Genomic DNA, 26,058 nt, shown 5'->3' on the forward strand with positions numbered 1-26,058 from the left:
TAAGCAGTTTACAAATATAAGCTCGTTTACCCCTCACCACCATTTTATGGTGTGCACACCCATTGTCCACATTCTGTAAATATAAGAATAAAGCAGCTCAGGGAGGTCAGGTTGCTTAGCTAAGTCACACAGCATGTCCACTGTCAGAGTGATTTATCAGAAATGAAAATTTAGTCATTTCACACTTTTCCTTACCCCCTTTCCATGATGCCCAGTTGCCTAAAAGATAAAATACTGATTTCTTCACATGGCACATGAGACCCTCCTGGATCTGGCCCCTGCCTCCCTCTCCAGCCTTTTTTGCACATGGTACTCCATCCATTTGGACCACATGTGGTTTTCTAAACACGTGACGCTGTTTCATGTCTCCTTGAATAGGACTTCTCTGGGGTTTTTGTCCCCTGGTACCGTCTACTCAGCATGCAGCTGATAAACAGTGGTCTGGAGAAACCAGCTCTTCTCTCACTTTCAGCCTGTGTGTTTTCTCCCCTCTTAACACGGACTGAGAGTAAGAGGGTGCTTGGGTTTCTGCATCCATCTTACAGGAATCAGGAAGGTTATCAAATGTCGAGGAAGCAGGTGGAGAAAGAGATATAGATTGTGGGGCTGCCCTTTGAATCCTGGAGCAAGCTGAGCCCCGGGCTGTTCACTCAGAGGATCCAGTAAATTCTGACTTTTATTGTTTAAGAGAGATTGAGCTTTTTTTTTTTTTTAAAGCACTTGCATCAGAAGCGGTCCTCATTCATACTATATGCTGCTAGAATACATTTTCCAGGCTTTCAGAGCAGAAACCCTCACCTGTTGACACTCAACTCAGGCATCATCTTCTCTATTATATGGCCCTTCCTGACCATCACTTTTTCCCTTCTGGCTTAGGAAAATGACCACTCTGATCTCTGGCTTCCACGTATCTTATGTAGAGTTTATCACCACCATCAAAAATTAACTATTGAAATTACTCATATACTTGCATGTGCATTTGGGTGTATATATTTTTAAAAAGTAGACTTTAAGGGCAGTTTTAGGTCCACAGCGAAACTGAGGACAGAGTTTCCCCATACCTCCTGCCCCAACCCCACACAGCCTTCCCCACTATCAACATCCCAAACCAGAGTGGTTCATTTGTTATAATAGATGAACCTGCATTGATACATCATTATCACCCCAGATCTGTAGTTTGCATTATGGTTCCCTCTTGGTGTGTAGTCTTTGGGTTTTGAGAAGTGTGTAATGACATGTATCCACCATTAGAGTATCATAGCGGAATGGTTCCACTGCTCTACAAATCCTCTGTGTTCTGCCTATTCATTCCTCTCCTCCCACCCCGGGTGACCACTGATCTTTTCACTATCTCCATAGTTTTTGCTTCTTCCAAAATGTCTTATGGTTGCAATCATACAGTATGCAACCTTTTCAGATTGGTCCCTTTTACTTAGTGATATGCATTTAAGTTTCCTCTGTGTCCTTTTGTAGCCTGATAAGCTTAGTTGGGTTGGTAATTCTTTTTAGCACTGAATAATATTGCATTGTCTGCATATACTGCAGTTGATTTATCCCTTCACCTACTGAAGGACACCTTGGTTGCTTCCAGGTTTCAGAAGTTATGAATAAAACTACTATAAACAATCTGTGTTCATGTTTTTGTGTGGATGTTAGTTTTTAATTCCTTTGGGTAAATACCAAGGAGCATGATTGCTGGATTGTAAGGGTATGTTTAGTTTTGCAAGATAGTTCCAAACTGTTTACTGAAGTGGCTGTACCATTTTGCATTCCCACCTGCAGTGAAGGAGAGTTCCTGTTGCTCTACATCCTCACCAGCGGTTGACGATGTCACTGTTCTGGAGTTTGGTCATTCTAATAGGTATGTAGTAGTTTTTCATTGTTTTAACTTTGCAATTCCATAATGATGTGTGATGTGGAACACCTTTTCATATGCTCATTTGCCATCTGCATGTCTTCTTTGATGAGGTGTCTGTTCAGATCTTTTGCCCGTTTTAAAAATCAGGTTGTTGATTTTCTTGTTGACTTTTAAGAGGCCTTTGTACACTTGGGATGACAGTCCTTTATCAGGTATGTCTTTTGCATATATTTTCTCTCAGCCTGTGACTGCATGTTTTAATATAAAAATGCATGTTAAAACATTAAATTAATAGCTGATATAGCTCCTTGGCAGCAGGGACTGTGCACTTTCATTTTTGTATTTCCAGGCCTGGCACAGAGCATGATATACAGTAAGTTCTCATTAAATATGTGGTAAATGTTAATTCACTTAATCTTGATTAATCTCTCTTAAGGAAAAAAAAAAAAACCCTTCCTTTTAGATACATTTTTTCCTCTCAAATAGAAACTATAATAGTAGAAGGGCAAATAATATATGGATTTACTCACAACATCTAATATTCAGCTTAATTTCGCTTGTCTTTGTTTTCTCTGTGAAATGAAATGTTACTGAAAACTAAATGCTGCACCTGAATTCAAGCATTCTGTCATTTTCTTTTCTGCCTACAAATATTCTGTTGAGGAAATTTGATCTTTAGGAACCTGGTGTTTTTTCCCTGCCTGATCACGTGACTGAGGGACTGGCGAGCAGGTCGGATCCCAGGTGTGCATTCCCAGAGTCTGGGTCTCTGGCAGGTCGAGTTCCTCTTGTTCCCTAGGGGAGGAGAAGGGAGGAGGAATGCATATTTGTGGGCCCCTGGATATATTTTTTTCCCCAAGCCCTTTACAAACCGTCCACAAAGGGGGTCAGGGTACACCTGTTTCCTATGAAGCTGGACTGCACTTTGTACGAGATGCAAAGAAGGAAATAGGGATGGGTAATGAGAATAGGGAAGAAACGTGTCTAAAAACTTGGGGCAAAAAAATTACATGCATTCTCGACTTAGGATGAGCCACAACAAACCAGTGGGACAGGAGAGATAAAAGCCTTCCCCAGGAATCTTTCCACATGACCCCTGCCTGGTAGGCAGGCTGCGGGGAGCGACATGATTCGGTGCTGTGTCATTTTAGCTGTAGAATCTGGCAGAGGTTCAGCGTCCGAGGATGAGAAATTGGCTGTGATTGTGATTATTGTATCTATGTAAGCAGATTTGCCTCAACCTGGGCGCTATTGACATTCTGGGCCTGATGATTCTTTGTTGTGGGGGCGGAGTCTGTTCTGTGCATTGTAGGGTGCTTCGTAGTGTCCCTAGCCACTACGCACTAGCTGCCAGCAGCAGTCTCCCTCCCCAGTTGTGACAGCCAAAGACATCTCCAGATAGTGCCAGATGTCCCCTGGGAGGCAGAATCGCCATTGAGAGCCACCGCTTTATAGGAAGAATTCAGTTCCCATCACAGTGCATGGGAAGAGTGTGTATTATGTGAAACATCACTGGCTAGGTATTTGATTTACTCTGGTTAACCACGTATTCGTGGTCATTGCCCATGACGCTTAAATCTGATGGATGGATGGATGTTGGCTGTCTCAGTAGGTAGATACGATTTCTGTTAGTAATCAACCAGTGGTTTTTGTTTCTTTGTTTTTAAAGTAACCCAAGCTACTTCCTTCCTAGCCAGTCATGAGAGGTAAAAGCAATCCTTGTGTGAATGCAGATCAAGTCGTCAACAATCAGACCCCAATAACCCGGAAGCAAAGATACCTACTGAAAACATGATAGGGTTTCTGAAGTATGAGGGAACTAGTTGTATTAATGACTCAAATACTAAAGTGCTTCAGAGGCGAATGAAAAGGTTGATAAAAATGCAGATATCTGGGCCCCACCTTATGATTCAGAATCTATGAGGGTGAACCAGGTACCATTGGTTCTTGTTTCCCCGTGGTAGTTATGTTCTATAAAGTCACTGCAAACGCTAAATCAGCGAGTGCTGGACTGCTGCTCCCAGGAGATATACGGGGTTATGTTCCCAGGAACCTCTGGTCGCAACATTTTCATTAAATGAGATGCCATTGTGTTACATAGGTTGTCTGCCAACTAGCTTGTAAAACAAGCCAGTCTCATCATTTCAAATCTGCTCTTCTGCATAACCTTTTCCTGTAAAAACACTTACAAATTTAAAAAAATTATTTCAAAGCCTCCTGACCTGTAGAACCAGACTCTGTTGCAAGTTTATATTTCCCCTGTGTTTTCCTCTTTTGAGCTGTGTGAGGCTGCCAGCAGTAGCCGGAAAAGGCATAGCATTTCTTTCTTTCTTTTTTTAAGGCCATATAACTAGTGACTTTTTAGTCTGTTTTTTTTTTTTTAATTAAGGTTTAATTGATGTGCACTATTGTATAAGTTTCAGGTGTACAATTTAGTGAATCACAATTTTTAAAGGTGGTTCTCCATTTATAATTATTATAAAATACTGATTTTATTTCCCATGTTGTACAGTGTGCCCTTGTAGTTTATTTATTTTATACAGGGTTTAGCGTTTCTTAATCCTGGCTAATATGACCACAAGTTTCTTTTGCTTTCACCCTCACAATAATGGTATCCACTCTTTTTTTTTTAAATCTGTCATCATCTCAATCCAAAAATTTAGCCACTTTTCCATCCTTTCCATAGCTTCATCATGTGCTACAGGTGTTGCTTTAGCATTTTCTGGAGTGGCCTCACACACAGGTCAACAAATTTTCCCTTCCTTTCCTGGATGTTGATTCATTAACATTGGACTCAGGGCCAACAGCGCTGTAACTTGTGCCTGAACCAAGCTTCTCTAACATGCATTTTCTCTGTGAGGCATACCCCAGCCTTCTGGCACCTCACTAGACAGCACTTGAGCACTGCTGGGGGGACTCGTGGAGTGGTGGGGCCGAGTTGGTGGTGGTGGCATTTTAACAGTGAAATTGCCAACAAAAAGCATAAAAATGCAAAAAGCAAAAAGCATGACACTGAATAGACCGTGAAAGGGATACTTGTTTATAGTATAAGAGCTGAAACAAGACAGCAGAGCCCCACCTTGTTCTACCTCAGCTAAGAATGTACATATTGGATGACTGAGATTTTTCACCTCTCGGTACGTGTCGGTGAGTGAGTGTAAAAGTGCCACAAGTAATGATTTTGGGGTCCGGAATACATTGTACCGAGTATGTGAATTTGCAAATGCAAAATCCATGAATAATGAGGATTGATGGTATCTGAGACATGTGACTCAGTTCTCACTAATGCTGGGGGTCGGCTGTCCTGAAAAAGATTTAGAATTTCTGAGGGGACATTGGAAAAGGCAGAATCTCTGGATTTGATGCTTCCTGGGTATGATACCTGGAATAACTCCAGTCATCTTGTGACCTGACATGGCAAACGGAGAGGCTGAAGAACCAGGGTCTGTGATGACACGATTAGGCCACTGAATTAACTAGCCCCAAAGTTATGCCACCTCTGGACTTGGCAGATTGGGAAGTAAATTTCATTGCTTTAGGCACGTTGGTAGTATTTCCAGATGAAGACATCCACAGTGACATAATCAGGTAGCTGGGAAGTGGCAAGCCCAGATTTTTTCCCACATCTGGCTTTTTAAGTCTGCGTGCTTTCCTCTCCGCTCCACTATCCTGCAGAATGTGAAATTGTTCCAAACAAGGGCCAGAAAATTCTGAGTCCTGAGGGGAACTGAAGAATGGGCATTATCTTAAACCATTCAAATGTTCACTCCAGCACATTCTTTCTACATGTGACAATAGAATTATTCACTCTTTAGGTATATGGGAAGTAAGTACAGCATAATGCTTAGATACATTTTAACTTGTGTTTTCATCTGTAATTCTTTCCATATGAATCATAATTCCTCTGAGGGCAGCACCTGTCTTTCATTCCAGTGGATAGAAACACAAAGTTCAATTAATCAAACAGTGAAAGGTAAAATTCTAGCTTCCGAAACCGGACCTCAGGAAGGGTGGAGCTGGCCTCATGTGTGAATGAGCCCAGAAGTGGCTTGTGACTCATACACAGTCAGGGCTCTGCAGCTCACAAGACTTCCCTGGAACTTTGTGCCTTCAGGTTTCCTTGCTTGACTGGGAACATGGCTGCTGGCCATTACCAGGTCACATCACACAGCTCCTGCCATGTGAGAAAAGAGAGACTCTACTTGAGCTTCTCCAGAAACATCCTGGAGATGGCTCCTGATTGGTTAGGCTGGGGTCATGTGCCCATTCCTGGACCAGTCACTGTGGCTAGGGTACCATGAGTGACCCTCCCTGGGCTGTGTGTCCACTCCTGTGTTCAGGGTGTGGATATTTGAAAGGAAAGAATTCTGGACAGAAAGGAAAGAGCTACTCCATCCTCCTAGGGCTTCTTTTCAGGCCACTGGTTGGTGTTGGGTAAGTAGTGGTCACTGTAAATATCTAGGGAATTTGTGAACACAAACTTGTCTCTCACTAGTCACAAATGAACACGCATACACACAAAGTGCACCCTTATAAGCTCTTCCCCAATTTCAGAACTCCATGCAGACACTATGGGAAGAGCTTCTGCACTTATATTTTAGAGTTGGGGATTTTTTACTCTGCATCCTGGACGATGATCTTGGTGATTTCCAGAATGCATGGCAGTCCTCCTACCTTGATCATTGTTATATAGCACAGACCTTTCTCCCCACCAGAAGGAACGTAACAGAGAGAAAATTCCATAGTACCAACTCCCACCTGTCAACCTTCTCAGCAGCACACAGCCTCGGCCTCAGTAACATGCCTTTGCCTGCCTGCTTTGGGATGGAGGATTCTCACTTTGAGAATCCCCCATCCTTTCCTCATAACTCACTCATTTGAAGCCGGTTCAGTCTTCAGCGTGGAAAAGAGAGATGGCAGTGACTCCCTGAGGAACTTGGATGCCCTGGGGATACAGGCTGAACATGACATGATGCAGGCAGCAGTGGTTTATTCTTTTTTTTTTTTTTTTTAAGTTACTGTATAGAATTCCATTGAATTCTTTTATCCATGCTCCCTCTGATGGACATTTGGCTTGTTTCCATTCTGGTGCCATTATGAATAAACCTGCTATGAACATATCTGTAAACATTAGAAGTTTTTAATAGATCATTAAAAAATGGAACCATGTTCTCAGGCACTGTAGAAGACTTTGAAATTTGGTTCATCTGTTAAGATTTGGATCAACTATGCCCCCCTGAACCGAGAAGTCTTCCCCCACCCCTGTGAGTATCAGTGATTTGGGCTTTTGCTCTCCCATGTCCATATTTGGTATTCCTCTGTCTCCTCACCTGGAAAAGATAATGACAATGAACAATTTGGGGGGTTCCTTTTGAGAAATTTCCTTTTGCATGTACTTCCATGTAAACATATATGCTTTTATTTGTTTACACAGAAGGAATTATACTTTGCAAAGTGTTCTCCACCTTGTTCTTTTCACTTATTGATAAACTTGTATATATTTAGGTATCAGTGTAAAACATCATTGTTTTTAAGGGCTATGTAGCATGGATGAATTATAATTTAGTTAAAGAGACTCTCCAGTTAAAGGATATTTAGGTTGTTTCCAGTCTTTTCCTATAATAGATAATGCTTCAGTGAATATCTTTGTATATTTTGGGAAACAGTTTAAAACACATCCATAGGATTCCTAACAATACTATTATAGGTTTAATACTGTCTACTTTTTAAATGATGATTCATTCATCCATGTGATGAGATATTCAGCAGTCATAAATGTGATGGTTTAGACCACAGTTTTCAAAATGAGCTCCCCAGATCAGTAGTATCAACATCAACTCGTTAGAAATGCAAATTCTTACCTCCAGCCTCCCAGCTACTGAAGTCTGGACCCCGTGACTGGCTAGGTGAAGACCAAAGAAACTTGTGTTGTACTGAGCTCTTCAAGTGCATGCTCAAGTTTGAGAACCACTACAGGAGACAAACATTTATCAACATGAAAAGTGGTCCACAATATAAAAAACAGTTTACAAAAAGTATATACAGCATGATTCTAGTTTTGAAATATTCATACATACATGAATATATAGGAACATCTGTAAAGATGTACATTAAAATGTTGACAATATTTGTCACTGGGTGAGGAAATCCCAAGTGATTTCATTTTTTAAAACATTTTATTTTTTAAACTTCCTAATGTTTCTACAGTGAATACAGGTTACTTATGTAATTTTAAGATAGAGCAAAATAAATATTCTCCATTTGGAAAGATTTGGCAGACGAGAAGGACCCATCTGTGCTCCTGAGTTTCCCTCCCCACGTGAGGAATCTCTTCATTCCTGCTGCCGTCAACAAACTGGTACCTGGGGAGCACCATTTCCTTCTAAATCACTCAATCAGACAGAAACAAAATTGCTTTGACTTCCCTTAGCATGGCTGGAATTTTTAAAAACATCTTGCCAAACATACTAAAAGATAACCCAAGATGAATAAGCCAGAAAGTATGAGCAACATAAATTTCAGATCCTAGCACAGCTACCTGTTCCTTTTTCCATTTTGTATTTGACATGAGATGTTTCTATATTCTGACTATCAGAACAGGATATCTTTGTAAACACCGGCTCACCCAGATTTCTTCTGAAGCTGCAGTCCCAGCTTCACATCTGAAGGTTGCATTTCCCCCAAGTGGCTGGCGGGGCTCGTGTCAGGCATGATCGATGAACCCGTGCCTCCTGCATGACTCTGACTTTTAGGGAGCTTGCACTTGTGTGGGCTTGACGTGCATAAATACACAATTGCTATGTAACAGGTGTAACTCTATCGTCACATCAGTCCACAGAATTCAGGTTTGCAAAAACATAACTTTACTTTGAAATAAGTCAGCTTTATGTAGAAGATCATGACTCCCATTTCTAGCTGAAAGAAACATTTAATTTTGTTAATTCTGTTAATAAATTTTTTCATTCTGTTAATTGCCCAAGCTCTTGTTTTTTTGGATTATTCAGAATCTAGCAGCTATTCCATTAAAGGGATGCCTTTTTCCAGGGTTTTTCTTCCACATCTCCTTCCCTCTCAATTGGTTCTAAATTCCTGGATTCTTATGCCATTGCCAATAGAGAGTGAGGAAGGAGTCACTGTGCTTCTGAGTCTTTCTTAGTCGTGTGCTGGCCTCTGGCTCCTGATGTGGCATTTGTAGGAGACCCAGGGTGTCCTAAGTCGTGGAAATCTGCAGGATAATCTGCTTGTGCAGATCATAGCGTTGGGACCCATGAAGATGCCACCGTGTTATGGTGGCTAGAATTTCTTTAAAAACACTCAGCATAAACGTTGTGATATTTTGTATCTGTTTTTAGGTTAGTAATCCAGAATGCAGAGTCAAAGAGTGATTAGCTAGGATTAAATCAGAAAAGTTTGTAGTCCAGCTGTGGCTTCATCCAGACAATACTTTGCTAATCAGCATAGTGAATGTGAGAAAGGGGATTTTACTGGAGAAACTAGAAAGTTAGTTTGTTAATAAACTTAATCACTTAGCATGGTGATTGCTTAGAAATGAGGTCTCACTGATTGATGTTAAAGGTATTCAAAAATATGAGGACTGGCTAAAAATACCTTAAAGAGACTCCTTGCTCTTGTATGAACTGAGGGTGTAAGACTTTAAGGAAACCTGAAATCTGGCTTGATCCCTAATAAATGGTCCTTTGCCCAGCTGTTGGTGTAGGAGGGTTTCTGAATCGTGCCAGCTAGCAGGCGTGGACTCTTGCTTCTGAAGTGTTGGCCGCCTGTGAACATTTCCTGCAGTGTGTGTTGGACCACCTGAGAGGGAACAGAGCTAGAATCTCATTGAGCTAACGGGAGATGGTGGTGACCACCCCCGATGACCACTAATGAAGATGTGTGTAACAAACATCGGTAGGGGTGGCAGAATTTGGCCTGTGGTTGCTTTCCCTGTAACCTGATGGATTATGAGCATGAGGGTAACTCTCACGTCCTCAAACTTTAACGTCTCTAAAGTAGAGTTCAGTGGCCTTCGTGGCTACTATTTTCCAGCACAAACAATCTAGAAGATCTGTGGACTCGGGAGTCTCCCCATCCTGGGTGGACGCAGTGCGGCTTTCACACCGGACTAGGATAAAAGACACGACAGTTGGGCACCAGGAAGGGTTGAGATTTTGGGAACAGCACCCAGCTAGAAAAGCGAAAGTCTGTGCCGCTTTAGGTATCATTGGTGGTGGGGCATCTCCTGGCTGGCTCCTTGGTGATGGAAATTAATAAAACGGCAGCCCAAAGGGGTCTAGCCTTACTGCTGAGCAAGTGGGAGGGGCTCCAGGAAGAGCTGGGGAAACTGATAGGTGTGCCGCCAGCCCGTGGCTCCGTGGACGGGACCCACCCAGCCAGCAAAATGTGAGCATGATCATTGGTAATGGAACGGAAGACAGGGTTCTGTTTTCTCAGGCCTGAGAGCCAACGTATTAGTAACCACCAGCTCCACGTTGACTCTCATGGCCCCTCTCAGCCTTTTTGCTTTTGTGAGCTCTCTCCACCATAAAAAATAAATAAATAAAATTAACAACTACATTTTACAAGTGCATTCGTATAAAGATGAATATAATCCAGGCTGGATTCATTATAATATCTTCATTTTTTTCTTTTGATTTTGAAAGAGATAAAAATTAAATCATTTTTGCGGGCCGCTGAAAGCACTGTGTGCCCCGGGCACTTTGCCTGTGGTGACTAATCGATACGTGGTCCCTGGTAACCGCTTTCCTCTGGTTTTTTTTCCAGCTGCTCTCCTCTTCCCTCACTTATGGCCCCTTCTGACTGCTTCATTGATCTCTATCCAAATTGGCCTTTTCACTGAGACCAGAAAACTGACTGTAAGTTGGCTATGGCTTAATCATTTTCCAGATAATTCAATTAAAAAAAAACCCACACCTATTAAGTTACCAGATTGTTGTTTTCTAAAATGGATTTTCTATTTTGGAAAAAATATATAATACTCTCGAAATGATTTTTCTTAAAAGCAGGGAGTTGTTGTTTCCTATAGGGACATGTACATCAATCCTAAAAACTTTCAGGTTTTTTTTTTTTTTCTTTCCCCCCTAAATCCCAAACCCAGGTTGTTTGTGTGGGTCCTGGGACCAGGGAGTGCAGTACTGTGCTCAGAAACACCGCCTTCACCTAAGTCAACACACTTAACCTTCCTGCCAACCCACCCTTGAGTGACCCCCTTGCTGGGAAAAGGGCTGCCGAAAAGTTGGCTCTCAGATGAAAAACCAAACAAATTAAAAACCCACTGTGTTCTCAGAAAAGACTGATTTCCTTAGATTTCTGTGCCTGTCCCTTCTGCTCTCCATGTTGCTCATGTTATACTGAGAGAAGTTTCATGGGTCAGATTGATTTCTCTGGGAGAGGGGACAGCAGCCCACCCCTAGTTCTCGTCCACGATGGAGGGAGAAAACCAAGCGTAGAGGAATGTCTTCTCTTCTGTCAGAACTATCGAAGATGAACCAGAGGAAACCAGTTACTGACAGAAGACACAGAGTGCAGTGTGGAAAGTCTGACCCGAGCCTATGTGAGCCTCCCAAGAACTTTTAAACTCATCATCATCCTTTTCTAGGGTTCAAGTGATAATTACGAACAGAATGGCAGTCATGTGTCCCTAACTTACCTCTCCAGTTGCATGGCTCCCCTGTGCTCCAGCTGCCTCAAATTTTTCATTATTTCTTGAGCTTAAGAATATGCTCTCTTTCAACTCAGTGGCACATGTGTCCCTCCCTTTGCCTGGAATGTGCCCTCTCCCTGACACTCCTCTGAGCATCTCCTCCTCCTTCCTGGCAGTTCGCATGCCTCTCCAGCCACTGTGATCCTGCGGCACCTGCCAAGGAAAATTGCACTTAATCTGTTTATCTTTTTTTCCCCACCCCACCAGATTCAAATTGACTTGAGGGCAGTGATACTATTTTATACATTTTTTTGGTATAACATCTGGCATAATAGTCGACATGTAGTAGGTGTTCAGTAAAGGGGCCAAATGAGTGATTTAATGAACAGGAACTGAATGAAGTCACTTCAACCTTCCCTCACTGTTTGAAGCTTCAAGGGGCACAAATCAAATGTAATGAAAGAGTGCACAGGAGAGCAGTGAGCTGTAGGGGATGAATCTCAGACCCTGGTCAGAGAAGCAAGGTGTGAGTGCCCGCTGTGTCCCCTGTTGGCTGTGTAGCTTTGAGTAGGTAACTGTCTCTGCTTTTTGGTCTCCTTATCTTTAAAATGCGGGTCATAATAGAATATATATACATATAGATGTGTGTGTGTGTAACTGAGTCACCATGCTGTACACTAGAGACTAACGCAACATTGTGAATTGACTATCTTTCAATTAAAAAAATAATAAAATGGGGGTCATAGTGGAACTTATCTCATGGGGTTTTTATGAAGATGAAATAAGATAAAGCATATAGAGTGTCCTGCCCTGTGCCTGGCCCACTGCAAGTGCTGGGTAAGCTTTCACAACGGGGGTGACGGAGAAGGGGACACCGATGGTTACTAACATCATGGCTCGCCTGACACCTGTAATCTGCCTAGGGAAACACTGCAAGGAACGGAACTGAGAAGGCAGGGCAGGACTTAGGAATTCACGCCGAACGAAACACAGATAAAGAGTGGAAATACACATGGCTGGAGTCCTAGGAGATGGAGAAAAGGATGGAAAGGGAAAAACCATTCAAAGATGTAAAACAAGAACGAATACTTACTTGGGATGAAAAAATTTAGTCTGTATGTTGAGAAAGTACACCTGCCTTTAGAAAAAAACCGAGAGAAGAAAAGTTGCTGAATGTCAACACTAAAGATAGAATCTGATGGGTTTCAAAGCAGACAAAACAAGTATGTAGAAATACTTTACACCTGCTGTACCAGAAACTAGCAATGCGGTGTTTACCGAGTACTCGGGGAAGCATTAACCCCAGGTGCTCTGCACGTCCGACTCTCCCCATTTGCCTGGGACAGAGGGGTTACCTCGGACACAGGACTTTCAGTGCTAATACCCGATAGTCCGAGATAAACGAGGATGGTTAGTTACTGTGTCTACAGCACTCGTGAACCTTTCATGAAAAAAAAAAATTATTGGAGGATTTAAAAAAAAAATTGTTGACAAAATCCAGCCAATGAAGAGAAGAATCAAAATTGAGGTCAGAAATACAGGAGGCTTTTAAAAGAAACAGTAATGAGCACAGACTATATTTATATATGAAATTACAAGGAAACAACTGTGGAAGTTATAATTCAGCATCTCATGTCCGTCTTATAAACCTTAGCAATGTAAAACTATAACCATGTGAAAAGAGAGCGGGGGGTCAAGAGGTCATGTACTGTGCTAATTTCTCTCTCATAATAGGAAGTTGATTCTGTCTCAGGTTGAAACAAGTCAAAAAAAAAAAAAAGGAAAAAGAAAAACCTGTGGTGACTCCAGCATCTTAATGGCTTTATATCATGTTTTCACTGAGCTCAGAAGGATCTTTTGGGAAAGACTATACTTTATTGTAAGGAAACATTTATTTGAAGTTACAAGTTAATTCCTTTTTCTTCTTTTTATATTAAATAGAAATACGAAATTACAAACTTTTATCTTAAAAATAGCTTTCATATATGAACAGACCTCATTTTATTGTGCTTCATAGATACTGCGCTTTTTAAACAAATTGAACGGTTCCGACAACCCTGCATCGGGCAAATCTGTCAGTGCCATTTTTCCAACAGCATTTGCTTACTTTGTGTCTCTGGGTCATATTTTGGTAATTCTCACAGTATTTCAAATTTTTCATTTTTTTTTTGTTATGTGATCTGTGATTAGTAATTTTTGGTATTATTATCATTGTTTTGGGGTGCACGAACTGCATCTATATATGGTGGTGAACTTAACGAATGTGTGTGTTCTGACTGCTTCACTGGCCGTTTCCCCATCTCTCTCTCTCTCTCTGTCTCTCTCTCCTCGGGCCTGTTTCCTGAGACACAGCAACATTGAAATTCGGCCAATTCATAACCCTACAGTGATCTCTAAGTTTGAGTCACACATCTCTCACTTTAGATCAAAAGCTAGAAATGATGAAGCTCCGTGAGGAAGGCTGTCAGAAGCCGAGACAGGCTGAAGGCTAGGCCTCTTGTGCCAAACAGCCCCATCGGTAAAGCAAAGGAAATGTTCTTGAAGGAAATGAAAAGTGCTACTCCATTGAACACATGAATGATAAGGAAGCAAAACAGCCTGATTGCTGATATGGAGAAAGTGTCAGTGGTCTGGAGAGGTCAGACCAGCCACAATACTCCTGTAAACCAAAGCCTAATCCAGAGCAAAGCCCTAAGTCTCTTCAATTCTTTGAAGGCTGAGAGAGGTGAGGAAGCTGCAGGAGATAAGTGTGAAGCTAGCAGCGGTTGGTTCATGAGGTTTAAGGACGGAAGGCACCTCCATAACCTAGAAGTGCAAGGTGAAGCAGCAAGTCCTGATGTAGAAGCTGCAGCAAGTTATCCAGGAGATCTGTGATAATGAGTGAAGGTGGCTACACTGAACAGCAGATTTTCATTGTAGACTTACACTTCATATCTAGAAACAGGTGTCCAGTGCCTGGCTTCAAAGGACAGGCTGACTCTCTTGTTAGGGGCTAATGCAGCTGGTGACTGGAAGTTGAAACCAGTGCTCATTTTCAAGTTTGAAAATCCTGGGGCCCTTAAGAATGATGCTAACTCTGTTCTACTTATGTTCTATAAATGGAACAACAAAGCCTGGATGACAGCACATCTGTTAACACCATGGTTCACAGGAAAGATTTTAAGCTTACTGTTGAGATCTGATCAGAAAACAATGATTCCTTTCAAATTGTTAGTGCTTATTGAAAATGTACCTGGTCACCCAAGAGCTCCCATGGAGAGAGGTACAGTGAGATTAATGTTGTTTGCATGCCTTCCAACACTATATACATTTCGCAGCCTGTGCATCAAGGGGTCACTTTGACTTTAAAGCCATATTATTAATGGAGAAATACATTTCTCAAAGCTGTAGCTGCCATAGATAGCGATTCCTCTTGGATCTGGGCAAGGTCAATTGAAAACCTTCTGGAGAAAAGTCACCATTCTAGATGGCATTGGGAGCATTCATAATTCATGGGAAGAAGTCAAAATACCAACATTAACAGGAATTTGGAAGAAGTTGATTCCAACTCTCATGGACAACTTTGAAGGGTTCAAGGCTTAAGTGGAGGAAGTAACTGCAGATGTGGTGGAAATGGCAAGAGAACTAGAATTTGAAGTGGAGCCTGAAGATGGGACTGAATTGCTGCAATCTCATGATAAAACTTGAATAAATAAGTTGCTTCTTATGGATGAGCAAAGTAGTTTCTGGAGATAGAATCTACTCCAGGTGAAGATGCCATGAAGATTGTTGAACTGACAGCAAAGGATTTAGAATACTACATAGACAGTTGATAAAGGAGCAGCAGGGTTTGAGAGGATGGACTCTAATTTTGAAAGACATTCCACTGTGGGTATAATGCCATCAAACAGCACTGCATGCTCCAGAGAAACAATTCATGAAAGGAAGAGTCAATCAACGTGGCAAACTTCATTGTTATCTTAATTTAAGTAATTGCCATGGTCACCCCAGCCTTCATTAATCACCACCCTAATCAGTCAGCAGCCATCAACACTAAGGCAAGACCCTCCACCAGCAAAAAGATTATGACTTGCTGAAGGCCCAGGTGACAGCATTTTTTAGCAATGCAGTATTTTTAAATTAATTGCACATTATTTTTAAAAAAATTATTATTTTTAGCACCTTTGTTGTATGATTCCTGTAAAGTAAACTACACATATTTCAGATGTACTATTTGATGAATTTTAATAGATGTATACACCAATGAAACCATCAGTATAATCAAGATAGGTAACATTTCCATCACTCTCCAAGAGGTGTAAATTTTGAATTCCCAATTTATCCCTTCCCACTCCTTTTACCCCCTGGTAACCATAGTTTGTTCTCTGTGTCTGAGTCTGTTTCTGTTTTGTAGATAAATTTATGTGTCTTCTTTTTTTTTTTTTAAAGATTCCTCATATAAGGGATATCGTATGGTATTTTTCTTTCTCTTTCTGGTTTACTTCCCTTAGAATGACAATCTCCAGGTCCATCCATGTTGCTGCAAATGGCATTATTTTATTTTTTATGGCTAAGTAGTATTCCATTGTACTACGTACATTCTTTATCCAGTCATCTGTCGATGGACATTTGGTTTGTTTCCATGTCTTGGCTATTGTAAATAGTGCTGCTGTGAACATTGAGGTGCATGTGTCTTTTTGAATTATATTTTTCTCCAGATATATGCCCAGGAGTGGGATTGGTAGATCATATGGTAAGTCTATTTTTAGTTTTTTAAGGAACCTCCATACTGTCCTCCCTAGTAGCTGCATCTACCAACAGGAGGGTAGGAGGTTTCCTTTTTCTCCACACCCTCTCCAGCATTTATCATTTGTAGACTTTTTAATGATGGCCATTCTGACTGGTGTGAGGTGATATCTCATTGTAGTTTTGATTTGCATTTCTCTAACAATTAGTGATGTTGAGCATCTTTTCATGTGCCTGTTGACAATATGGATGTCTTCTTTGGAGAGATGTCTATTTAGGTCTTCTGCCCATTTTTTAATTGGGTTGCTTGGTTTTTTTGATATTAAGGTGTATGAGCTGTTTGTATATTTTGGAAATTAGTCCCTTGTTGGTTGAATCATTTGCAAATATTTTCTCCCATTCTGTAGGTTGTCTTTTTGTTTTGTTGATGGTATCCTTAACTGTGCAAAAGTGTTGAAGTTTAATTAGACCTCATTTGTTTATTTTTGCTTTTATTTCCATTACTTTAAAGAGTGATTTGGAAAAAAAAAATTCTGTGATTTATGTCAGAGTGCTCTGCTTATGTTTTCCTCTGGGAGTTTTATAGTATCTGGTCTTACATTTAGGTCTTTAATCCTTTTTGAGGTTATTTTTGTTTATGGTGTTAGAGAATGTTCTAATTTCAGTCTTTTACAGGTAGCTGCCCAGTTTTCCCAGCACCAATTTTTGAAGAGATTGTCTTTCTCTATTGTATATTCTTGCCTCCTTTGTTGTAGATTAATTGACCTTAAGTGTGTGGGTTTATTTCTGGACTTTCTATCCTGTTCCATTGATCCTATCCCATTGACCTATGTGTCTGTTTTTGTGCCAGTACCATACTGTTTTGATTACTGTAGGTTTGTAGTATAGTCTGAAGTCAGGGAGTGTGATTCCCCCAACTTGTTCTCCTTTTTCAAGACTGTTTTGGCTATTCAGGGACTTTTGTGTTTTTATACAAATTTTAACATTTTTTTTTGTTCCAACTCTGTGAAAAATGTCATTGGTAATTTGATAGGGATTGCATTGAATCTGTATATTGCCTTGGGTAGTATGGCCATTTTAACAATATTGATTCTTCCAATCCAGCAGCATGGGATATCTTTCCATTTTTTTTAAAGTCGTCTTTAATTTCCTTAATCAATGTTTTATATTTCTCCATGTGTAAGTCTTTCACCTCCTTGGTTAGATTTATTCCTAGGTATTTTATTAATTTGGGTGCTATTTTAAAAGGGATTGCGTCTTCACTTTCTTTTCCTATTGATTCATCGTTAGTGTAAAGAAATGCAATTGATTTTGTACATTAATCTTGTATCCTGCTACCTTCCTGAATTCTTTTATTAGTTCTAGTAGTTTTGTGTGGAATTTTTAGGGTTTTATATATATAGTATCATATCATCTGCATATAGTGACAATTTTTTTTCATAAACTTTTATAATGGTTTTTTTGAAAAACAAGTGACATATTTTTAGAAGCGGAATCAGTTTTAGTAGATTTTTGAAAAATTCTAACTATCCTTTTAAAGTACTGCATATCCATTCATAAATCATTGAAACAACACCAAACATAATACAATTGAAAATAATAATTTCAATTCCTAAGTAGAAAATTATACAAAAGAAGGCACTTGGAGATGGGTTCCTCAGCCTCAACACTAATGACCTTTGGGGGTTGGATAAATCTTTGTTGTGGGGGCTGTCCTCTGCATTGTAGGATGTCAAGCAGCATCCCTGACCCCCACCCACCAGATTCCAGTAGCACCCCCCTTTCAGTTTTCAGAATGTCTCCAGCCTTGGTCAGCTGTCCCCTGAGGGGCAAAACTTCCACTGATTGAGAACTACAGGGTTAGGGTAAGGCAGCTGTATTGCACACATAATTGGTAATAAAGAGATTCGTTTTAAAATCAAGATACCTTTGTCAAAATTCTGGTTTGAAAATATTCCCTGAATGGAAAGAACCATGTCAAGATGGCTGCCTCAGAACATCTTTGCTTCTGCCTAGTCACTGATGTGCTGGGTCACTTGGACCGAAATAGCCTTTCCTGTTTTTTCTGTCTCCACTTATATTTTAAAATAAAGCATCATGAACTCATGAACTTCCCACCAATTGCCTTGATGACTTCTGCCTCAGATTTCAGCCTAAATGCTGCTTCCTAGGGGCATTCTTGGGATGTCCAAGGTGATTTCCATACTCTCGTTAGTTGTTCCTATGTCTTGTCCTTTCTTTTGTTTATAGCACTTGTCACATTTGCAATGACCTGTTTAACATCTCTTTATCCTACCTAACTCAATAAGGACACTGCTGGCATTGATTACTACAAAGAGCCTGACGTTAAGTTTATACCAAGGAAATATTTTGAAATTCATTTTCTCTTTGGTTCCAAAGTTATTCAAATTTAAGTTCAAATAGAACATCATTCTTTTTTTTTTTTTTTTAATGAGGAATGCACTTTGACTCTGGTAAAAAAAAAAAAAAAGTTAAGAAAGTGCATAAAGTACTTGTGAAGAGAAATAGATAACTGTGGGTTGGGTTTGACCACCTCCTTCCAGTTTGTGGCACATGCCAGTCCTAACACACATGTCACTCAGATTGTATTTCAAAAATTACAGGATAATCTTTTATAGAAATCTAAGTAAATACCACTGTTTAAAAGTTCTTTATGTAAGTTGAGGGGATATGTCTGTGAAAGCTCATGTATCTTTTTCCTAATAGAAATGGTGATGTGTATGTTGGTCCTGAACATAGTCTCAGGTTTCTCAAAACATTCAGAAGACTCATGAACTCTATTTCTTTCCTAATGATGGGGATGATTTAATTTTTTCAGTGTAAAAAACTGTTTTTAATAGTTAAATCTGCCCCCAAATAGAATGGACAACTTTAGAAAGTCTTCAAATCTTCTATTAGACAAACTCTTAGTGGGTACATTAGAGTAGACATAATTAAGAAACAGCATGGGGGTTAGACCAGCAGGAAATGGACAACACTGGAGGGTTCTGGCTCGTCATGGCTGTCTTGACTTTTGAGGGCTGGTCAGATGATCTTTGGTTAGTTCTAATCTCAAGGTTCTGCAGAAATAATTGTAAAGCCCATAATTTCTTAGAACATTGATCATCCATGCTGCTTTTTTTAAAAAAATTACTATCTTTTGTGTGTGTGTGTGTGTGTATATATATATATATAGAGAGAGAGAGAGAGAGAGAGAGAGACATATAGTCATTTTAAAATGTGTCAGTTTCTGGTGTACAGTACAATGCTTCCATCATACATGAACATATATATATTCATTTTCATAATCTTTTTCACCATAAATTATTACAAGATACCAAATATAGTTCCTTTCACTATACAACATGAACTGGTTGCTTATCTATTCTATATATATCAGTTAGTATCTGCAAATCTCTAACTCCCAGTTTATCCCCTCCCACCCCCTCCCCTCCTGGTAACCACAGGTTTGTTCTCTATGTCTGAGAGTCTGTTTCTGTTTTGTAAGTAAGTTCATTTGTCTTTTTTTTTTTTTTTCAGATTTCACAAATAAGTGATATTGTATGGTATTTTTCTTTCTCTTTCTGGCTTACTTCACTTAGAATGACATTCTCCAGGTCCATCCATATTGCTGCAAATGGCATTATTTTATTTTATTTTTTATGGCTGGGTAGTATTCCATTGTGTAAATATGCCACAGCTTCTTTATCCAGTCATCTGTTGATGGGCATTTAGGTTGTTTCCATGTCTTGGCTATTGTAAATAGTGCTGCTATGAACATTGTGGTGCATATATCTTTTTAAATTAAGGTTCTCTCTGGATATATGCCAAGGAGTGGGATTGCTGGATCAAACGGTAAGTCTATTTTTAGTCTTTTGAGGAATCTCCATACTGTTTTCCGTAACGTCTGCACCAAACTACATTCCCACCAATAATGTAGGAGGGTTCACTTTCCTCCACACACTCTCTAGCATTTATCATTTGTGGACTTCTGAATGATGGCCATTCTGACTAGTGTGAGATGATACCTCATTGTAGTTTTGATTTGCATTTCTTTGGTAATTAGCAATATTGAGCATTTTTTCATGTGCCTATTGGCCATTTGTATGTGTTCATTGGAGAATTGCTTGTTTAGATCTTCTGCCCATTTTTGGATTGGGTTGTTTGTGTTTTTCTTATTAAGTTGTATGAGCTGTTTATATAGTCTTAAAATTAAGCCCTTGTCAGTCTCATCTTTTGTAAATATTTTCTCCCATTCTGTAGGTTGTCTTTTTGTTTTATTTATGGTTTCCTTTGCTGTGTAAAAGGTTATATGTTTAATTAGGTCCCATTTGTTTATTTGAGGATGATGTAATTTTTGAAACAAAATCATTGAGACTTCCTGTACAGGAATACTTTGGGCTGTAAATAACAGAAGACCCAGTTCAAAATAGTTTACACAGAAAGAAAATTATCATTATTTTGTACAGTAAGACTCAAGGTGGGTTGGTTTCAAGTTTAGATAACCAGTTGGCTCAATTTAAATACTTGAATTCTTTTATCTTTTCCACCCAGCCTCCTGCATGTATTAGTTTTTTCTTCACTCTGGCTCACCCATGGTGACAGAATGGCTACCCTGCTTCCAGAAGTCACATCTAGTACATCACTGAGCAAAAAAAAATCATCTCTTCCTTTGTGTTTTTTTTAAAAACAATTTAAGTTTACATAAAATTCATATTATATAGTTCTTTGGGTTCTGACAAAAACATAGTCATGTAACCACCCCCATAATTAAGGTACAGAATAGTCCCATTAACCCCTAAATCCTTTTGTGCTGCCCCTTTGTAAGCGACCCTTCCCCCATCCCTTACTCCAGCAACCACTGATTTCTTTTGTCCTGGTCATGCTAATATGTGTGGTGGTGTATCATTTTGGTTTTAGTGTGCAATTCCCTAAAGCATAGTGAGTTTAGAATCTTTTCATGTGCTTATTTGCCATCTGTATATCGTCTTTAGTGAAGATTCTGTTCAAATCTTTTGCCCATGTCTTTATTGTGTTTTTATTCTTACTATTGAGTTTTAAGAGTCTTTTGTATATTCTGGATACAAGTTCTGTGTTGTCTACGTGTTTTGCCAATATATCCTCCAAAGCCTGCAGATTGTCATTTCGTTCTCCTATTTGCTATCTTTTGTGAAACAAAAGATTTTAATTTTGATGGAGTCCAACTTATCATTTTTTCTTTCATTGATTGTACTTTCGGTGTCCTACCTAAGAAGTTTTTGCATAATCCATGTTCACAAAGATTTTCTCTTATATTTTCTTCTAAAAGTTCTATAGTTTCCCATTTAGATTTGGGATCCATTTTAAGTTAGTTTTTGTACAAAGTGTGAGGCACAGTTTGAGCTTCCTTTTTTTTTTTTTTGCATATGGATGTCCAGTTTTTCAGCACCTGTTTATTGAAAGCCCTATCCTTTTTCTTTGAATTGCCTTTGTCCCTTGGTCAAAATCAATAGACTTCATCTGTGTGGCTCTGTTTCTGGATTCTGTATTCGGTTCCCCTCATCTTGGTGTCTCTTCTCTCACCAATACAAAATTGTTTTTATTACTGTGGCTTCATCATAGTAAATCTTGAAGTCAGGTAGAATGAGTCTGTCATCTTTTAGAATCAGCTTCTCAACCTTTACAAACTATCTTTCAGGTATTTTGATTAAAGTTGTGTTGAATCTATAGATCAATTTGGAAAAAATTGACGTTTTAACAATATCAAGTTCTTCCAACCCATGAACTCAGTATAGTGCACCCTTTCAGTTCTAAGAGTGAGGCACTTTTTCAAGAAAAGTCCCAGGAATACTTCCCTCCTGTCTCGTGAGCTTGAGTAGGTCACTAAGCTGAAAGCTACTCATTGCCAAGAGGAGCAGGATTGACATGACAGGTAGACCAGTGTTTTGAAATTTGCCTCAGGACCTATTAGTGGGTTGGGAAATCAAATTTAGTAGGTCAAAGTTATCATTTTAAAGAAATATAGTATAAGAAACATATCAAAGCACAATGCACATTATAAGAGTGGATATTGTTTTATTAATCTTTCTTTTCAGTTTTCTATAAAAATTACATAGAATGCATGACTGTCCTGGGTTGCCATGTGAAATTTGTTTTTCACTCTGAGTTACAGTCTAAAAAGTTTTTAGTCTCAGATTTAATTCTGAGCTGAGGGTAGAGCCACCCTCTCTGATGGGTAGAGACCTGAACAAAATGTGGGTCTGTTAGGAAGAAAGGCTAGATGTTGAGTAACAAGCAGCAGAGCTTCCTCCCTCTCCTAACACTTTTTTTCTTCGCAATGAATCCTGTCTCTCCATACGTTCAGACTGCAGTTAATGAAAACAGGCCACTTTGCCCACGTTGAAGGAATACAGATATTCTGCAAACATAAATCTTCAATTGCTGTCCAATTAGAAGGAAATAAAAGAAAAAAGACAAACTACTGGTTCTTTTTTGGAGATAGGCAGTGGAAATCAGAACAACGATCCCCGAAAACAATTGCTAGACTTAGAACAAAGAAGTCAGTTCTGCATTTCAGGTGGACATTAGCCGGCAGTTAATCTGACAAAACAAAGAGAATACGTATACCCATCAGTGCAATAGCATCACCTGGCACTGTTTAAAATTTTAAACTTATACTAGGTCCCAGCTAATTGGTTCTGTGGGCCATAAGCCAAAGGTCTCTGAATGTAGTTTGATGGATTCTCAGAATCAAAACCTTTGAAGATAAGCGAGGAATTTTGTTGCCGAATACTGTTTCTTGGCACTTGTCCTGTTATACCAGGTTCTTAAGCCTCCGAAACAATGAACAGATTCAGTTTCTGTCAACTTACAATTCATGATTTGGGTACAGGAATCACTTCTAAATGTCAGGGAATGAAGACATTTCACACACCTGAGAAACAGGAACTGCATTTTAAAACATTTACAAGTAAACCTAGAGGTAAACGTCAGTTCACAGATCCTGGTCTGTGGGGTTGTGTGACCTCCTGACACATGAAGAGGATCTCGCCTTCTGCCCTGTGTTCCCTTTAGAACAAGCATGTCCTGAGTGATGTACCTTACAGCCCCTCATGGAATAGCAATAGACTGGATTTGACTGGACAGTTCCCCAGATGAAAGTACTATCAAATTGATTTGTTCTGAAATTGGTCAGAGGTTTCGGCAAAAAAACTTTTTATCCCCTTGGTTGTTTTCTTTAGTGGAAAATTCATGGGACTCACACAACCACCCCATTGATATATTTGTGTAGAATAACATTTCAGGTACATTCTTTACATCATACCTGGTTATTAGGAGCCAGTTACATTTTTGGCTGAAGAGCAGATTACTCAATTGGTAGATATAAAGGCATGTTTGTTTCACAACTATAACCAGGAATGTTTAAAGAAGTAGTGTAGGGGCAGGGGTAAAACCGAAAACAAAACAACCAACTCCAGGATCTGTTTGTTTTTGTTGTTTTTTTTTTTTTTTTTTGCTTAGAATGAAAATCCCCCTTTTCTCCTTCCAGATTAATTTCCATGCCAGCTAACTTTTGGAAACTTACACATAAACATTTACTTAAACTTAAGGTCATGCCACAACTTAGTAGAGGAAATTCCATCTTTGATGGGCACAGCTGCTAACTAAGCATTTGCTGGATTTTGTAGTAAATCTAAAGGGCTTATTATTTTAAATGACTTAAAACACAGCCTGAGGATATTATACTAGTATACAGTGTCTGTCTTCTAGATTATCCTGTATGTTTGAGGCATTTGAATAACTACATTACCCTAGTCGAATTTCATGATATTGAAGCTGAGTCTTACTGAAACTGAGTTCCCTACTGACTTTCTGATTAATCTCTCTATCCAAAAGTGTATTCCCTTTCTTGTCCTGCCCCTGTTCCCCTCAGGACTGAGGAATATCAAAAGAAAGAAGAGACTGAAACCGGGCAGGACCTTTCTGGGTCTTCCCAGGTATAAAACTCCGCTGTGTCCCTAGTTTCTTGTTTGGAAAAAAAAAAAAAAAAAAAAAAAAGGCTTTAGTCTCCTAGACCTTCCCTAAGTTCAAAGAGCAAGCTCAAGCGATTAATGATGAGGACAGTAGAGTCACAGGGCTCCTGGCTCCTCCTGGAGGAACAATCTTTGAGTTGTCCTATAGAAATTAAGACACCCCCCCATCACAGGTGGAGGATGGTGACTACAGGCCGAGCACAAGCATGTAGACCCCAGACTGGCTGGAACCAGAAGGTTGATGGATGATTGAGATTCCGGAAACATCACCTTGTTATCTCACCATCAACCAATCAGAAGAAGGTCCACAAAGTGACCGCACATCCTAAGACCCTTTCCCCTAACACTGTCTTAAAAAATCCTTCCCTGAAAGCCATCGGAAAGTTTGGGTCTTTTGAGCATGAGCTGCCTGTTCCCCTTGCTTGGTGCCCTGCATATAAATACCCTTAACTTTGCTGTAAACACCTGCTGTCAGAGTTGGCTTTGGGCACACCGGCATTTGCAGCGTAACGACATCTTCCCCCCTAACAATTTAAACTCCTTTCCAACCTCCTCCGCTTGCTGTTGTTTTTCTCCGTGGGTGGGAGGTTTGAAGCGTAGCCTCAGTGCACCTCAGGCTCAAGTGTTAAATAATGCTTCCAACCCAGTTCCGGTAGGTGCCTCTGCCTTTAAAATCACAGAATCACAAACACCAAGTTTGGAATACCATTATTTGTCAGAGGTGAAGGCATTTTTAGGCGTGTTTGGCTTCGCTGAAGGAGGAACTTGGGAACTAGGAGGATGGGTCAGGGGTATATATATCATAATAATGGCTACGCTTTATTCCCTGCGTATCATGTCCCCAGCACCAGACAAATTTTTACATATATTATTTCATTTTAATATTCATCTTTTTTTTTGGTCTTGACTTTTTTTTAACACCTTTATTGTGATATGGTTCTTTCATTTTAATATTAATCTTTAGCTGTGAGGTAAGTGTTATTCTTCAAATAGTTGAGAGGTTAAAGAAATTGGCCAACGTCACTCATCAAGTATATTCTTTATCTTAGGCTTCTCAAGGGTGGAGGAGTTTTATTGTTCATTATATGTTCAAAATTTACACGTAGGGTCTTCAGTAAATATTTATTTGAATGAATGAGTGAAGGAATGTATTAAACTGAAAAAGGTAGGATTAAAATGTGTATCTTTCAGACCTTGCCATCCATCCTCTTACTCTGTTTCTGCCACGTTCCATAGCATTCTCACAGGGTAGGAATGGCTATCTTCCCAGCACCCTGGTTTCTGTGCAGAGGGCTCCCTCCAGGGCTCCTCTTCCAGTGGGTGAGGCTGCCAAGGTCAATGGACAGCTGCTCCCACCTGCTAACTCTGCCTTTAATTCTGTCAGGGCGTCTTCGAGGCATTCCCTCGTAGAAAGCCTTGTGCTGCCACCTCTGAGTCTCCTATTGCAGAGAACGTGGTAAATTGGGCATTGCAGCACAGGGGAGCAAGTTGCTGGTGAGAGCGGAGAGAAGAAAATGAAGTGTCAACCCCAAACCTAGGGAGCCCACAAGATGACCCAAAATTTTGAAATAGCATGAACATGCAGGTTTCCTTTTTCTTGTGCAACTGCTGTTCGTCAGCAGTCCTCTCCGCTTGCTGAGAATTAGAGGGTGGGAGGAGAAGGGCCAGTCACACCGTGCAGAGGGAGACGTTAACATTGAGAGGGGCTGGATTATTCTTTTGTCAGAGCAGAAGCCCAGGCCCCAAGTGGGCAGATATAATAACAGTAGTAACAGTGATCCTTGTTGCTGGAAGCCAGAGAA

The 26,058-nt window shown here is 40.0% G+C and overlaps 1 protein-coding gene across 1 annotated transcript in view; it reads left to right on the top strand.

Annotated features, from left to right (window-relative positions):
- Positions 1–26,058, top strand: part of GCNT1 (glucosaminyl (N-acetyl) transferase 1) — a 122,885-nt gene that overhangs the window by 43,227 nt on the left and 53,600 nt on the right. Inside the window, exon 3 of the transcript XR_012506403.1 lies at positions 1,783–1,861. The gene's annotated coding sequence lies outside the window, so the exon portion shown is untranslated. The remainder of the gene's footprint in view (positions 1–1,782; positions 1,862–26,058) is intronic.

Source organism: Camelus bactrianus, chromosome 4 (assembly GCF_048773025.1).
Source record: "Camelus bactrianus isolate YW-2024 breed Bactrian camel chromosome 4, ASM4877302v1, whole genome shotgun sequence".
Classification (NCBI taxonomy): domain Eukaryota; kingdom Metazoa; phylum Chordata; class Mammalia; order Artiodactyla; family Camelidae; genus Camelus; species Camelus bactrianus.